This window comes from Eumetopias jubatus, unplaced genomic scaffold (assembly GCF_037043125.1).
Source record: "Eumetopias jubatus isolate StellerSeaLion01/CBP00866 unplaced genomic scaffold, mEumJub1_p1.0 scaffold_11, whole genome shotgun sequence".
Taxonomy (NCBI): domain Eukaryota; kingdom Metazoa; phylum Chordata; class Mammalia; order Carnivora; family Otariidae; genus Eumetopias; species Eumetopias jubatus.
Window position 1 is genome coordinate 54,658,236 of NW_028274817.1, and position 14,843 is coordinate 54,673,078.

Below are 14,843 nucleotides of genomic sequence, written 5' to 3' on the forward strand. Positions count from 1 at the left end.
ATTTACATTTAAAGTACTTATTCATGGATATGTATTTATTGCCATTTTTTTAACTTGTTTTGTCACTGTTTCTGGAGATTTTCTCTGTTCCTTTATAGTCTTTGTCACTTTTGTTTTTTCCCACTGAAAGCATCCCCTTTGATATTTCTTGCTGTTCACTCATCATGAACTCCTTTAGTTTTTGTTTGGGAAAAGCTGTCTCTCTTTCCATTCTGAATGATAGCCTTGCTGGATAGAGTATTATTGGCTGCATAGTTTTCTCAATAAGCACTTTGAATATATCATGCGACTCCTTTCTTGCTTGCCAAATTTCTGTGGCAATATCTGTTGCTAGACTTATGGGTCTTCCTGTAAGTTAGGGGCTTCTTTTACCTTGTTGCTCTTAAGATTTTTACTTTATCAGTATTTTGTGTAATTTTATCTACAATACGTCTCCATGTTGGCCTGCTTCTGTTGATTTTAATGGGAGTTCTCTGTGCCTCCTGATTTTGGATGTCTGGTTCCTTCCCCAGATTAGGGAAGTTTTCAGCTATAATTCCCTCAAATACGTCTTCTTCCCCCTTTTCTGTCTCTTCTTCTGGGACTCCTATGAGACAAATGTTATTATGTTTGATGGGGTCACTGATTTCCCTAAGTCTATTCTCATGATCCATCATTCTTCTCTCTTTTGTTCAGCTTCATTATTTTCCATTAGTCTATCTTCTATATCACTCTGCTTCTTCTTCTGCTTATTCTTATATCTGCTTATTCCTCTGCTTTTTCCATCTTTATGGTCATTACATCCAGTCTTTTTTAATCTAAATTATTGCATTTTTCATTTCTGACTGATTGTTTTTTAACTCTTTACCACTTTGGTAAGGGTCTCTCTAATGTCTTCCATGTTTTCCTCAAGCCCACTGAGTATCATTATGATTTTGTTTTAAATCCCATCAGGCATATTACTTATATCTGTTTCAATTAGATCTCTGGCTGTGACCTTTTATTGTTCTTTCTTTTGGGATGAATTCTTCCATCTGGCATTTTGTCTAGGTCTCTGTCTTCTTCTGTGTGATAGAAAATCTTGTTATGTTTCCTGCTCCTTTGAGTAATGTCTTTGTGAAGGAGAAGTCATATAGTGTCCAGGGCTGGTGCTTCAGGGAGTGTCTCTGATGTGTGCTGTGTGCACTCTGTTACTATGTTTTTTTTTAATTTAATTTAATTATGTTATGTTAGTCACCATACAATATACTATTAGTTTTTTTTTAATATTTCTAAGATTTTAAAAAATGTTTAAAGTTTGTAATTCCTAGTAAGAAAACATTATCTGAATGACTACCCTAACGGCAAGCCACTATAGAATGTTTCAGTTGCATGTGGGGCAGAGGGGTAGGGATTCTCTTCACAGCAACCCAGCTTTCTTCATGAGAAGGTCAGAGGTACACTGGTTTGTATTATTGTGACATCCATTAGGTGATCGTTGCTTTTCCTTCAGCAAGGGCTTTATTTGTCATAAGGGCATTATGCTTCACCTCCAAATTTACTGATGAGATTCATAACCTTTGGATTATTCTGATATTTTGACATATTCACTGGGTTCTGGGCCACATCCTGGAAGGCCACCATAACTTCTGGATCCTGCATGGCTGCAAGAACCTCTGGATCCCTAAGAATTTCATTGAGCCCAGGCATTCCTGCCATTCCAGGCATTCCTCCAGGAAAATTACCAGGCATTCCCCCAGGAAAGCCACCTGGGAAAGAGCCATACTGAACTCCTGATTGTCGTCTGGCTTCTTCCTCCCTTTGGGCTCTCTCATGTTCTTCCCAAGCCTTCTTAACACTTTTTATTCTTTCTTTGATCTCTCACTCTTCATAATTTTGCTCATACTTTCTCCAATGTTCAGCAATTTTCTGGGCCTTGGTTAAACTTCTTTCAGCATTGCATTAGCATCTTCATCACAATCCAGTTTACAATCAAGGGCAAGATCATGTGCTGCTTCTTCCCAATGGCCTAGAAATCTGTGTGCTTTCCCTCACCACTTATAAGGCTGAGCTGAATCAGGATTTATTTCAATAGCTCTGTCACGGTCTCGAATGGCAGCATTTGGCTTCTGTAATTTTTTTTTTATTTTTAAAGATTTTATTTATTTATTTGACAGACAGAGAGAGAGACACAGCGAGAGAGGGAACACAAGCGGGGGGGATGGGAGAGGGAGAAGCAGGCTTCCCGCAGAGCAGGGAGCCCGATGTGGGGCTCGATCCCAGGACCCTGGGATCATGACCTGAGCCGAAGGCAGACGCTTAACGACTGAGCCACCCAGGCGCCCGAGGCTTCTGTAATTTGATGAAGACACTGGATCTCTTGGCATACAGAATGGCCAAGCGAGGATTCAGTATGATGGCATCTGTGAACAAGTCAATGGCTTTCTGTAGTTCACCTTCATTTAGGGCATCAATGGCAACCACTTATTTATCATTTGCCTGATCCATCATTTCTTCAGTTATCTCTACATTTTCATCTCCCATTTCTTGAGGGGCATCAGTATCTGGTTCAATCACACCTTCATTGTCAATTTCTAGATCACTTTCCTCACTTGATGGTTCGTCTGTTTTTATGTTTTCTTCTGCCTTCTTACTATCTGTTTTTTCTTCCTTGATATTGTCTTCTGATTTAGTTTTATGAGTGGCAGGTGGTATTTTATCCCCCATGCTCTCCACCCACTCCCACAGGAAGCGCATTTCCTCGGTGTGCAGAACGCTTGGATCCTGCTTATACATTTTCACGAAGCCCGACACTTGCTCACTTTGCAGGGGTCCATGGTCCAGAGGCGTTGGCAGGCGGCAGGTGGAAAGTGGCAGGCGCTGCTGAGGTTGCAGTCGATTCTAGGCATGGGCAGTAGCTCAGCGTGATCGTGTGGAGGGGCAATACACCATTAGTTTTTGATGTAGTGATTCACGATTCATTGTTTTCGCATGAAACCCACTGCTGTTGCTGTTTTGACTGCTCTATCCCTCAAGTCAGTTGTCTCCAAGGCTCTCTTTGCCTGCAGTTGGCAGTGTTTGGAACTTGACCAGAGCGTGGCAAGTTTTAACTAGGTGTGTTCTGGTTTGCTTCTTAAGTGAGACCTGCTACTACTTCCACTAAAACTGAAGTCTTTGGAACTCTATGTTTAGTAGATGTGGTTCTTGCAGGAGTTTGTGGTGATATTCTGGGGTAGAGGCCTGCTGCACTGGTTTTCATGCCCACTTGCCTGAGAAAAGCAGTACCGGCATAGTGAAAAGGGGTGAGACTTAGTGTAACCAGTTTAGGCACTAACTGGAGCACTACTAACCACTGTGCTCCAGTGGTGGAGCACAGCCAGTGGTGGAGTGGTGCTGTTTCCTGAAGTTGGTTTATGCTGAGGGGCAGGTGAGGAAATGGTACCACTCAGCTCCTATATCTTTGGGGAGAGATATCTGTGCTTGCTGCTCTCAGGGAAGCACTCCCAGAAGAGTGAATAATTTCCCCTCATGCATCCCCAGCATTTTTCATATTGCTGTTGTCATATTGTTTGTCTCTGGGTTGCTTGCCTGCCTGGATAAGTGCAATGCACTTTGTCCTCTGTCCCAGCTAAGTCTGCTAACTTTTAAACTTCCAAACTTTAGGGACATGTTGTGGTGGGGGCCTGCACTTGTCTATGTGTGTGGGGTGGTTCTTACTGTGCTTGGAAAGATGCCGCTTTAACTGAGAAGGGCAGTAGTGCCAGAGCATAATGGTGTGGGATTTGGAGCAAAGCAGGCTAAAGAGCCAGTGTCCAGTTTAGGTGCCCTCAACAGGTGTCTCTGTGCCTATGCTGGAGGTGGAGGAGTGAAATGGCATCTGTTGGCTCTTTTGTCTCCAGAGGTATTTCTGTGAATGTCATCTCTCACAGACATGCTCTAAAAAGAATGAACAGTCTCTCTCTCTGTGCCTTCAGTTGTCCTCAGATCTTGCAGTCTGCCCTGAGGAGGTTGTTTGCCTGCCTTCTCTCCAGGACTAGGACAGTGCCCTCAGATTTCTACCCCAGCCAAGCCTGCTGACCTCTAAAACTCTAGTCTTTGAGCCCCACTGGTTGCAAAACTCATGAAAATCAGCCCCTCTCATTTTCCCAGTCAATGGCTTTGGAGAAGTGTTCTCCTTGTGCATATCCCTGTGCTCTCCACTCTCTCTTGGCCCTCTCTACAGCTAGGGCTCCCTCCCCTCTGCAGCACCAGTGATCTATTTCTCCCCCAAAACACATCTCTGCATTCCTTATTTTCCATAGTGTGGCTTCTTCTTTACTTCTAGTTGTGCAGTTTTTTCTGTCAGTCCTCAGTTGATTTCTTTGGTATTAAGAATGATTTGATAGTTATTTAGTTATGTTCTAAGGATGAGACAAGCCCAAGATCCTCCTACCATGCTGCTACCTTAGCTCTCCCTATGAGTTCTTCATATATTTTGGGCATTTACCTCTTATCAAATAAATAATTTGCAAATATTTTTCCCATTCCTTAGGTTGTCTTCATTTTGTTGATTTTTTTTGCTGTTTCCTGTACCTTTTTAAATTTAAATAAAGGTTTCCTTTAAACAAGTGAACACCACATTAGTAGTAGTATTACATGAGTCTTGATCAAGAATCCAACTGAGATTATTTTGAGGATGTGACTATAAAAAATTATACTAGAAAAATCCCATGAAAGTGTATGTATCTATGTCTCTGTAAATTGGTTGTCAATGCATGACAACTAAAAGCTCCAGTGAGAAACCTATGTACGGTATTTTATTTCAATAGTAGCACCATGTTGAGTGTATCTTAATGTAGGGTTCTAATTTTTAAAATATGGTGATAATGTCTAGATTTGTTTTTGATAACATTTTATCCTGTTTTTTTGGATATTTCCAAATATACCCTTATCTCAGATTTAAATTAAATTAAATCACTCTCTCATCTGTTAAAGTGGGTTCTTAGAATGGTGCTGTTTGCAAGGTACCATGTTCCAGTAATGTAAGCAGTGGATAGAGTATGATAAATTTAAGAATTCATTTTGGTGAGAATGTGGAGAAAAAAGAACCCTTATCTACTGTTGGTGGGAATATAAATTAATACAGCCACTGTGGATAATGGTACAGAGGTTTCATAAAAAAATTATAAATGAAAATACCATATGATCCAATAATTACACTATTGGTATTTACCCAAAGAAAATGAAACCACTAAATAAAATATCTATCTATCTATCTATCTATCTATCTATCTATCTATCTATCTAGATATGCACCTTATGTTTATTATAGCATTATTTACAATAACCAAATTATGGAAGCAACATAAATGTCAGTTAACAGATTAATAGATAAGGAGATGTGGTATATATCTATGTATCTATATCTACATATATGTAATAAAATATTATATATATATATGAAGAAATATTACACAGCCATAAAATAGGATGAGATCTTGATATTTGCAACAACATGGATGGAATTAGAGGGTATTATGGTAAGTAAATAACTCAGAAAAAGGCAAATATCATATGATTTCACTCATATGTAGAATCTACAAAACAAATAAACAGCAGAATCAGACCTATAAATATAGAGAACAAACTGATGGTTGCTGGAAAGAAGGTGGGTGAGGGGATGAGTAAAATGCGTTTAGGGGAGTAGAAGATTCAGGCTTCCAGTTATGGAATAACTAAGACATGGTAATAAAAGGCACAGCATAGGGACGCCTGGGTGGCTCAGCCGTTAAGCATCTGCCTTTGGCTCAGGTCATGATCCCAGGGTCCTGGGATCAAGCCCCGCATCGGTCTCCCTGCTCCGTGGGAAGCCTGCTTCTCCCTCTCACACTCCCTCTGCTTGTGTTCCCTCTCTCACTGTGTCTCTCTCTGTCAAATAAATAAATAAAATCTTTTAAAAAAAAAGGCACAGCATAGGGAATATAGTCAATGGTATTGCAATAGCATTGTATGGTGAGTGATGATAGCTACCCTTCTGGTAAGCATAGAATAATGTGTACAGTTGTCCAATCACTATGTTTTACAGCTAAAATTAATATTGCAATGTGTGTCAGGTATACTCAAATAAAAAAATAAAGACAAAAAATCCATTTTGATAACAACATTGTTTTATTTGGATTATGGTAAAAATTAACCTAACAACATGTGGAAAAAAGGATCAGAGGCCTGCAAATAAACATGATCTTAGCTAAACCCAGCAGTGGAGAAACCAAGGCTATTTATGGCTTAACAGAGGACAATGACTGCCTTGAAAAAGAGGAAGTAATCTCCAAAAATAAATGTGGAGATTAGTTAGATGAATAAGGGCAGAATATTTGGTCTATGAGTGTTTTTCTAGTACTCAAATTACACTGCCTACATAAGGGGTCACCAGGAGGAGTCTAGAGGCAAGACTGAAGCATTATTTTCACTGGGTTCTAAAAGCAAATGTTGGTGGGCAACAGTCCTTTTAGGTATCCAAACTTTACCTTAACACAAACATTTCTCCAGTATAGAGAAACAGCTTCCTTTTTCTGAAACTACTAAGCACCTAATTATTGTCCAAAAGAATAAACATGTCACACACACACACACACACACACACACACACACACCCTCTGCATCAGTAGTTAGCATACTGGAACTAAGGGTACAGTTATTTTTATTACTAAAAGTACAGTTTTGGTAAGTAAGTTTTTCTAATTTAGTTAAAAATACTAACATTATCTATGGCTTATTTGATATGATTATAGCACTTGTTACATTTCATTTTGCTTTATAATTATTGGTATACATATTTTATGCTCTCTGCTATAATGTAAGCAACTGGAAAGCAGTTATTTTATACATCATTCTCTCTTTCAAGGTACTTCAGATATACTAGGTTCATAAATATTTATTGAATGTATTAATTATGTAGTAGTTTTAGGGGAATTTTAACTTTTATGAAATTTTTGTTTTCCAGACATGAAAAGATTTTATAGTAATATGCTTTTTTGACTTTCATTTATTGTTTCATATCAGTGTAAAAAGCTTGCAGTCAGAATTACTTTAGCTTCTTTAACAGTAGGGAGAACGTCTTGACATACAAAATTGAATCTAAAAGGAATATAAAATAAAACACTCCAGAAAATGAGTAAGACTCAGCGAGCAGGAAGGTTCAAGCTCAAAGTATCTCAGCTGAGGTCAACATTAAAGCATTTTCAGGTTTTGTTTGTTTTTTCTGTTTGTTTTTGTTTTTGTTTTTGTAGAAAGCATTCCCTTCGTGTCTCACTAAGTGCTTCTAGAACAAGTGTTAACAAAATATGGCCTGTGGGCCAAATCCAGCAGCCATCTCTTTTGTATAGTTAGTAAGCTAAAAAGGGATTTTACATTTTTTAAATAATTAACAAGAGCAAAAGGACACAGGAAAATTATGTGCAGTTCCAAATTCAATGTCTATAAATATGGTTTTATTGAAATGCTGTAACACTTATTCATTTACATGTTACCTCTGGCTGTTTTCACACTAAGATCAGTTGAGTAGTTGCAACAGAGACTGGATGGCCTACAAAGCTCAAGATATTTACTGTCACTTTACAGAAAAAGTGTATTAAGTGTATTTACCCTTATTCTAACATATTCATTGTATTCATGTCTCACAGTGTGCTTCTAGAATATCCAACAAAGACTTAAAAGTTTTTATTATCTTATATGTTATATTTTGTTAGTTTGATTTTACCACAACCCAATTAGCACAATGATGCATTAAAACAAATCATTGAATTTCTCGCATTTCATCCATTGTTCAGATTACTAGAAAATGTTACCTGCTAAACTTTACCACTGCAGTGGATACCACTAGATATCCACTTCAGCAAATGTGGGAAAGATGTTTGTAATTGACTTGATTGTGAAGATACATGGAAATCTCCTCAAATCAGAAAGGAAATGAAGAAATTGGTAAAATAATGACTTATTATAAAATAAGTAACTGAATGATTAAGCAATGGCTAAATAATAAGGAGGCAGTTTTTATTTTTTATCACGTATAAGAAACTATAGTACGCTTAATAGTCTGCCTAAGATGAATGAGGTATGATGAAAATTTTTCAAAAATGTAAAATGATAATGATAACATTTATTGAACATTTACATGTGAGGCACTGTTCCAATAACTTTATATTTATTGTTTCAATTTGTCTTCTATACAACCATATGAAATAGGTGCAGATAGTTTTCTCATTTTAAAGATGAGAGTAACTGAGACACAAAGAGTTTAAATAATTCAATTGAGGTCATAAACACAAATAAGCAGCAGAACTTGTCTTTGAATTCTGATACTCTGACTCTAGAGTATACCCAGTAATGCCTTTTTATGTAGGGTGTGGTAGAAAAATGTCCCAGGACACAAACACACTTTACTTGGGTTGGGTGTGGGGCCAAAAATAGCTTTTGTTTTTCTAGAAAACAATGGGCATTTTAGGTTGGTTAACATGACTTGAAGATAAATTCTATTGTTCATGTCAATTAATTTTTTCTTCCATATATTAGCAATTTCATCAGTGTGTTTTTTCATTCCCATTAATTTTATAAAGCAAATCATATCTAATATTTTGAGCAAATTGAATACAAACTGAGGTAGACTGCAAAAATAATGATTCTTTTGGGATGAACAAACCCTAAATTACAAAGACACACTTTGCTGCCCATAACAATTACCAATTATTCTCTGTTTGCAGCCAGCAGCATAAAGTGCATCAAAAGACAAGAAACGGTTTTGCATTTGGCAAAAACAGCAAGACGGTATTGTTATGTACAAGTTTAGGGTTGACCTTTCCATGATACCTGCTTAAAATTCATAGTCATTGATTCACAGAACTAATATTGGCAAATTTCCATTGCTGCTTTTCAGTCACAGATCAATCTAAAAATCAACTTATATTTTTTAATGATGTTATTTTAGATGTTTTTGTAGAGAAGTGTCAAATTATGAAAAATAATAAAAATAAAGTATTTGGTAGTGCTGAAGCCCCCCATCATTGAATATGACAATCAGATACATCAAGAAAAACAAAGATAAATAAATTAATATGAACATGATGTTTTAGCAAAAGACATCAAGCTACTTTCCATATATGCAGGAGACATAAAAGGAACTGAAGACTCTGGGAAAAAATCAGAACAAACATTTTATTTAAAGAAAAATGATGACAAAAATTTGAATTGAGAAAAAAATAGTTTTAGTCTTTCTCACTACCCTCTATTAAATTCAGCAGATACTGGATAATGATGAGAAGGCCTCAGAAGTAGAAGATTCCAGAGAAACCAGCATGAAAACAGTCTAAACTAAAAATGACTCAAGGTTTTAACATCACTAAGAATATATATATGTGTATATATATATATATATAATTATAGTATACATTAATATGCATAAAAATTATATACAGTTTATACTATATATGCAGAATATAATCTGTATTCTTGGTTCCTTTTAAGTTTGCTAATCTCATTAAGGTGCAAGTTCTTTTATCTACTGTGCAGTACTTCTGTTGTAAAACTTTAATGCATATTTTAGCCCTAATTATTCACAAAATATAAAAATAAAATGAAAAATTTTCTGTGGTTTGTTTTGCTTTAGTATTTAAAGGGTTTATACCCTTTAATGAAATCTGATAAAAGCAAAGATTTTGGCAATAGTATCCAGTAAGAGAAAATTCAAATACAAGATTAGGTGTAGCTTTGGGATTTGTGAGTTTTGTCTCCATTCTTTTCAAGATTTCTTGCATAAATCCTTATAATTTAAAAAAGAGAGGGGCACCAGGGTGCCTCAGTTGGTTGCTGTCTGACTCTTAGTTTCAATTCAGATGATGGTCTCATGGTTGTAGGATCAAGCCCCACATCAGGCTGCACATTCAGTGTGAAGTCTACTTCAGATTCTCTCTCCCTCTGCCACTTCCCCAGCTCATACTCTCCCTCTCAAATAAATAAATAAATAAATAAATAAAACTTTAAAAAATAAAAAGAGAAGGGCAAAAGGGGAGGAGCAAGATGGCGGAGGGGTAGGAGACCTAAATTTTGTCTGGTCCCAGGAACTCAGCTAGATAGGGATCAAACCATTGTGAACTCCTACGAACTCAAAAGGAGATCAAAGAAAAGAATAGCAGCAACTCTCTGAACAGAAAAGCGACCACTTTCTGGAAGGTAGGACATGCGGAAAAGTGAATCTGAAGTGATATTCGGGAAGACAGATGGAGAGGGAGGGAGCCTCTGTCAGCCACTACTGGCAAGTGGTAGAGTAGTGGAGCATAAAATCAGAATTTTAGAAGTCGGCTCTGCTGAGTGATGTCACTCCACTGGCTAAGCAGGGGGTGGAACAGTCACTGGGACTGTGTGGTCTCAGGGCCCTTGGGGTCACAAAAATACCGGGTGTGCCTGAGTGTAGCAGAGCTCCCAGGTATCGGAGCAGGGAAGCCGGCTGCAGAGATGGAGCCGAGGAGTGGGCTCTCAGCTTGGGGTTGCCATAAGCCGTGATCTGCAGCACACTCAGGCCACTGCTCTGCCAGCAGGGACCCAACAAGCGGCAGATCCAGGGAGACTCCCCTTCCTCCCCCGGGAGGAGCGGTGCCAGAGTGCACCACAGGAATCTGCTGGGTTTGGAGACTCCACACGGGGTCATGAGCCAGAGACAGAAACAGTCACAGGCCTGGTGAGCACGGAGTGTGGCCAGAGACCAGGGAGACGGGAGTGATTGACTGCTTTTCTCTGGGGGCTCACTGAGGAGTGGGGCCCCGAGTTCTTAGCTCCTCTGGGGCAGAGTTTGGGAAGCCACCATTTTCACTCTCATCCTCCAAAATTGTACCAAAACCTTGCAGGAAACAATAGCGCCAGAGAGCAAACCCAGGCAGATTATTTAGCCTGGCCTCTGGCAAGGGCAGGGCAATTCCACCTTGGGCAAAGACATTGGGGAACCACTGCAACAGGCCCCGCCCCCAGAAGATCAGCAAGAACAGCTAGCCAAGACTGAGTTTACCAATCAATGAGAATGGCAGAACGCCAGCGCTAGGGGAATACAGCACATAGAATTCATGGCTTTCCCCCCCCTTATTCTTTAGTCTTTCAAACTTAATTTTTTTTAATTTTACTTTTTTTCTTTTACTTTTTATTTTGAATTTTTCTTTTTCCCTTTTTCAACCAATACCTTATCAATTCCATTTTTAAAATCCTTTTTTACTTTTCATTTTTAGAGTCATATTCTATCCCTCCATAGTAGTTAACCTTCTTTTTGGTATATATATAATTTGTTCTCTCTTTAAAATTTTCGGATACAGTTTCTTCTAACAGACCAAAGGATACCCTAAATCTCTAGTGTATGACTTTGTTCTAGCCTCCTGCCTGATCACATTCTCCCCCCACCGTTTTTCTTTAATTTCTCTTCTTTCTTTTTCAACCAACTTCTTATCTTAGTTCAATTTATAAAATCGTTTATAATTTTCATCTTTATAGGCATATTCCATCCCTTCATTGTATTTACCCTTATTTTTGTACATATATAAGCTTTTTTTTCTATAAAATTTTGGGAAGCAGTTTCTTCTAACAGACCAAAATACGTCTAAAATCTAGTGTGTGGCACTGATCTATTCACCAGCCTGATCACATTTGATAATATTTTTTTTAATCTTTCTTTCCTTTTTTTTTCCTTTTTTCTTTCTTTCTCTTTCTTTTCCCACAGTTTCAGGCCTCTTCTGATTTGTTTTTTTTTTTAAAGATTTTATTTATTTATTTGACAGAGAGAGACACAGCAAGAGAGGAAACACAAGCAGGGGGAGTGGGAGAGGGAGAAGCAGGCTTCCTGCCAAGCAGGGAGTCTGATGCAGGGCCCAATCCCAGGACCCTGAGATCATGACCTGAGCCGAAGGCAAACACTTAATGACTGAGCCACCCAGGTGCCCCAGGCCTCTTCTGATTGGTTTAGTGTATACTTTTCTAGGGCCATTGTTAGCCTTTTTTGTTCTCTTATTCATCTATTCTCCTCTGGACAAAATGAAGAGACAGAAAAATTCATCTCAAAAAAACAAAAAGAACAAGAAGCAGTACTGACTGCCAGGGACCTAATCAATATGGGCATTAGTAAGATGTCAGAACAAGAGTTCAGAATGATGATTTTAAAGATATTAGCTGGGCTTGAAAAAAGCATGGAGATATTACAGAAACGCTTTCTGGAGAAATAAAATAACTAAAATCTAACCAAGGTGAAACCAAAAAGTCTATTAATGAGCTGCAATAAAAAATGGAGGCTCTAACACCTAGGATAAATGAGGCAGATGAGAAAACTAATGATATAGAAGACCAAATGATGGAAAATAAAAGAGCTGAGAAAAAGAGAGAGAAACAACTACTGGATCACGAGGGCAGAATTCGAGAGATAAGTGATACCATAAGACAAAACCATATTAGAAAAATTGGAAAGCCAGAAGAAGAAGAAAGAAAGAGGGGCAGAAGGTACATTGGAGCAAATTATAGCAGAGAACGTCCGTAATTTGGGGAAGGAAACAGTCATCAAAATCCGGAGGCACAGAGAATCCCCCTCAAAATCAATAAAAATAAGTCAACACCCCAACACCTAATAGTAAAATTTACGAGTCTCAGAGACAGAGAGAAAATTCTGAAAGCACCTCGGGAGAAGAGATCTGTAACCTACAATGTTAAAAACATTAGACTGGCAACAGACTTATCCACAGAGACCTGGCAGGACAGAAAGGACTGGCATGATATCTTCAGAGCACTAAATGAGAAATTATGCAGCCAAGAATACTATATCCAGCTAGACTGTCATTGAAAATAGGAGAGAGAAAAAGTTTCCAGGCCAAACAAAACCTGAAGGAATTTGCAAACATGAAACCAGCCCTACAAGAAATATTGAAAGGGGTCCTCTAAGCAAAGAGAGAGCCTAAAAGTAACATAGACCAGAAGGGAACACAGACAATATACAGTCACAGTCACCTTACAGGCAGTACAATGGCACTAAATTCATATCTTTCAATAGTTACCCTGAATATAAATGGGCTAAATGCTCTAATCAAAAGACACAGGGTATCAGATTGGATGAAAAAACAAGACCCATCAATATGCTGTCTGCAAGAGACTCTTTTAGACCCAAAGACACCCCCAGATTGAAAGTGAGGGGGTGGAAAACCATTTACCATGCTAATGGACACCAAAAGGAAGCTGGGGTGGCAATCCTTATATCAGACAGATTAGATTTTAAACCAAAGACTATAATAAGAGATGAGGAAGGACACTATGTCCTACTTAAAGGGTCTATCCAACAAGAAGACATAACAATTGTAAATATCTATGCCCCTAACATGGGAGCAGCCAATTATATAAGCCAATTAATAACAAAAGCAAAGAAACATATCAAAAACAATACAATAATAGTGGGGGACTTTAACACCCCCTTAATGAAATGGACAGGTCATCTAAGCAAAAGATCAACAAGGAAATAAAGACTTTAAATGACACATTGGAATAAATGGATTTCAAAGATATATTCAGAACTTTCCATCCCAAAGCAACAGAATACACATTTTTCGCTAGTGCCCATGGAACATACTCCAGAATAGATCTCATCCTAGGCCACAAATCAGGTCTCAACCGGTACCAAAAGATTGGGATCATTCCCTGCATATTTTCAGACCACAGTGCTTTGAAACTAGAACTCAATCACAAGGGGAAAGTCAGAAAGAACTCAAAAACATGGAGGCTAAAGACCATCCTACTAAAGAATGAATGGGTCAATCAGGAAATTAAAGAAGAATTAAAATATCCATGGCAACAAATGAAAACACAACTGTTCAAAAGCTTTGGGATGCAGCAAAGGAAGTCCTAAGAGGAAAGTATATAGCAATACAAGCCTTTCTCAAGAAACAAGAAAGTCTCAAATACACAACCTAACCCTACACCTAAAGGAGCTGGAGAAAGAAAAGCAAAGCCTAGACCCAGGAGGAAAAGAGAAATAATAAAGATTGGAGCAGAAATCAATGAAATAGAAACCAAAAGAACAGTAGAACAGATCAAAAACACTAGGCCCTGGTTCTTTGAAAGAATTAGTAAGATTGATAAACCCCTAGCCAGACATACCAAAAAGAAAAGAGAAAGGACCTCAATAAATAAAATCATGAATGAAAGAGGAGAGATCACAACCAACCCCAAAGAAATACAAACAATTATAAGAATATATTATGAGCAACTATATGTCAGCAAATTAGATAATCTGGAAGAAATGGATGCATTCCTAGAGATGTATAAACTACAAAAAGTGAACCAGGAAGAAATAGAAAACCTGAACAGATCTATAACCACAAAAGAAATTGAAGCAGGAATCAAAAATCTCCCAAGAAACAAAAGCCCAGGTCCAGACGGCTTCCCAGGGGAATTCTACGAAACATTTAAAGAAGAATTAATACCTATTCTTCTGAAACTGTTCCAAAAAATAGGAATGGAAGGAAGACTTCCAAACTCGTTTTATGAGGCCACCATTACTTGATCCCCAAGCCAGACAAAGATCCCATCAAAAAGAATTATAAACCAATATCCCTGATGAACATGGATGCAAAAATTCTCACCAAAATACTAGCCAATAGGATCCAACAGTACATTAAAAGGATTATTCACCACGACCAGGTGGGATTTATCCCTGGGCTGCAAGGTTCGTTCAACATCCACAAATCAATCAATGTGATGCAATATATTAATAAATGAAAAATAAGAACCATATGATCCCCTCAATAGATGCAGAAAAAGCATTTGACAAAGTACAGTATCCTTTCTTGATCAAAACTCTTCAGAGTATAGGGATAGAGTGTACATACCTCAATATCATA

The 14,843-nt window shown here is 37.9% G+C and overlaps 1 protein-coding gene and 1 pseudogene across 2 annotated transcripts in view; both read right to left on the reverse strand.

Moving 5' to 3' along the window:
• KLHL4 (kelch like family member 4) overlaps positions 1–14,843 on the reverse strand; it is a 145,497-nt gene that overhangs the window by 121,576 nt on the left and 9,078 nt on the right. The gene's annotated exons all lie outside the window — the stretch shown is intronic.
• On the reverse strand, positions 1,498–2,795 carry LOC114207493 (hsc70-interacting protein-like; annotated as a pseudogene).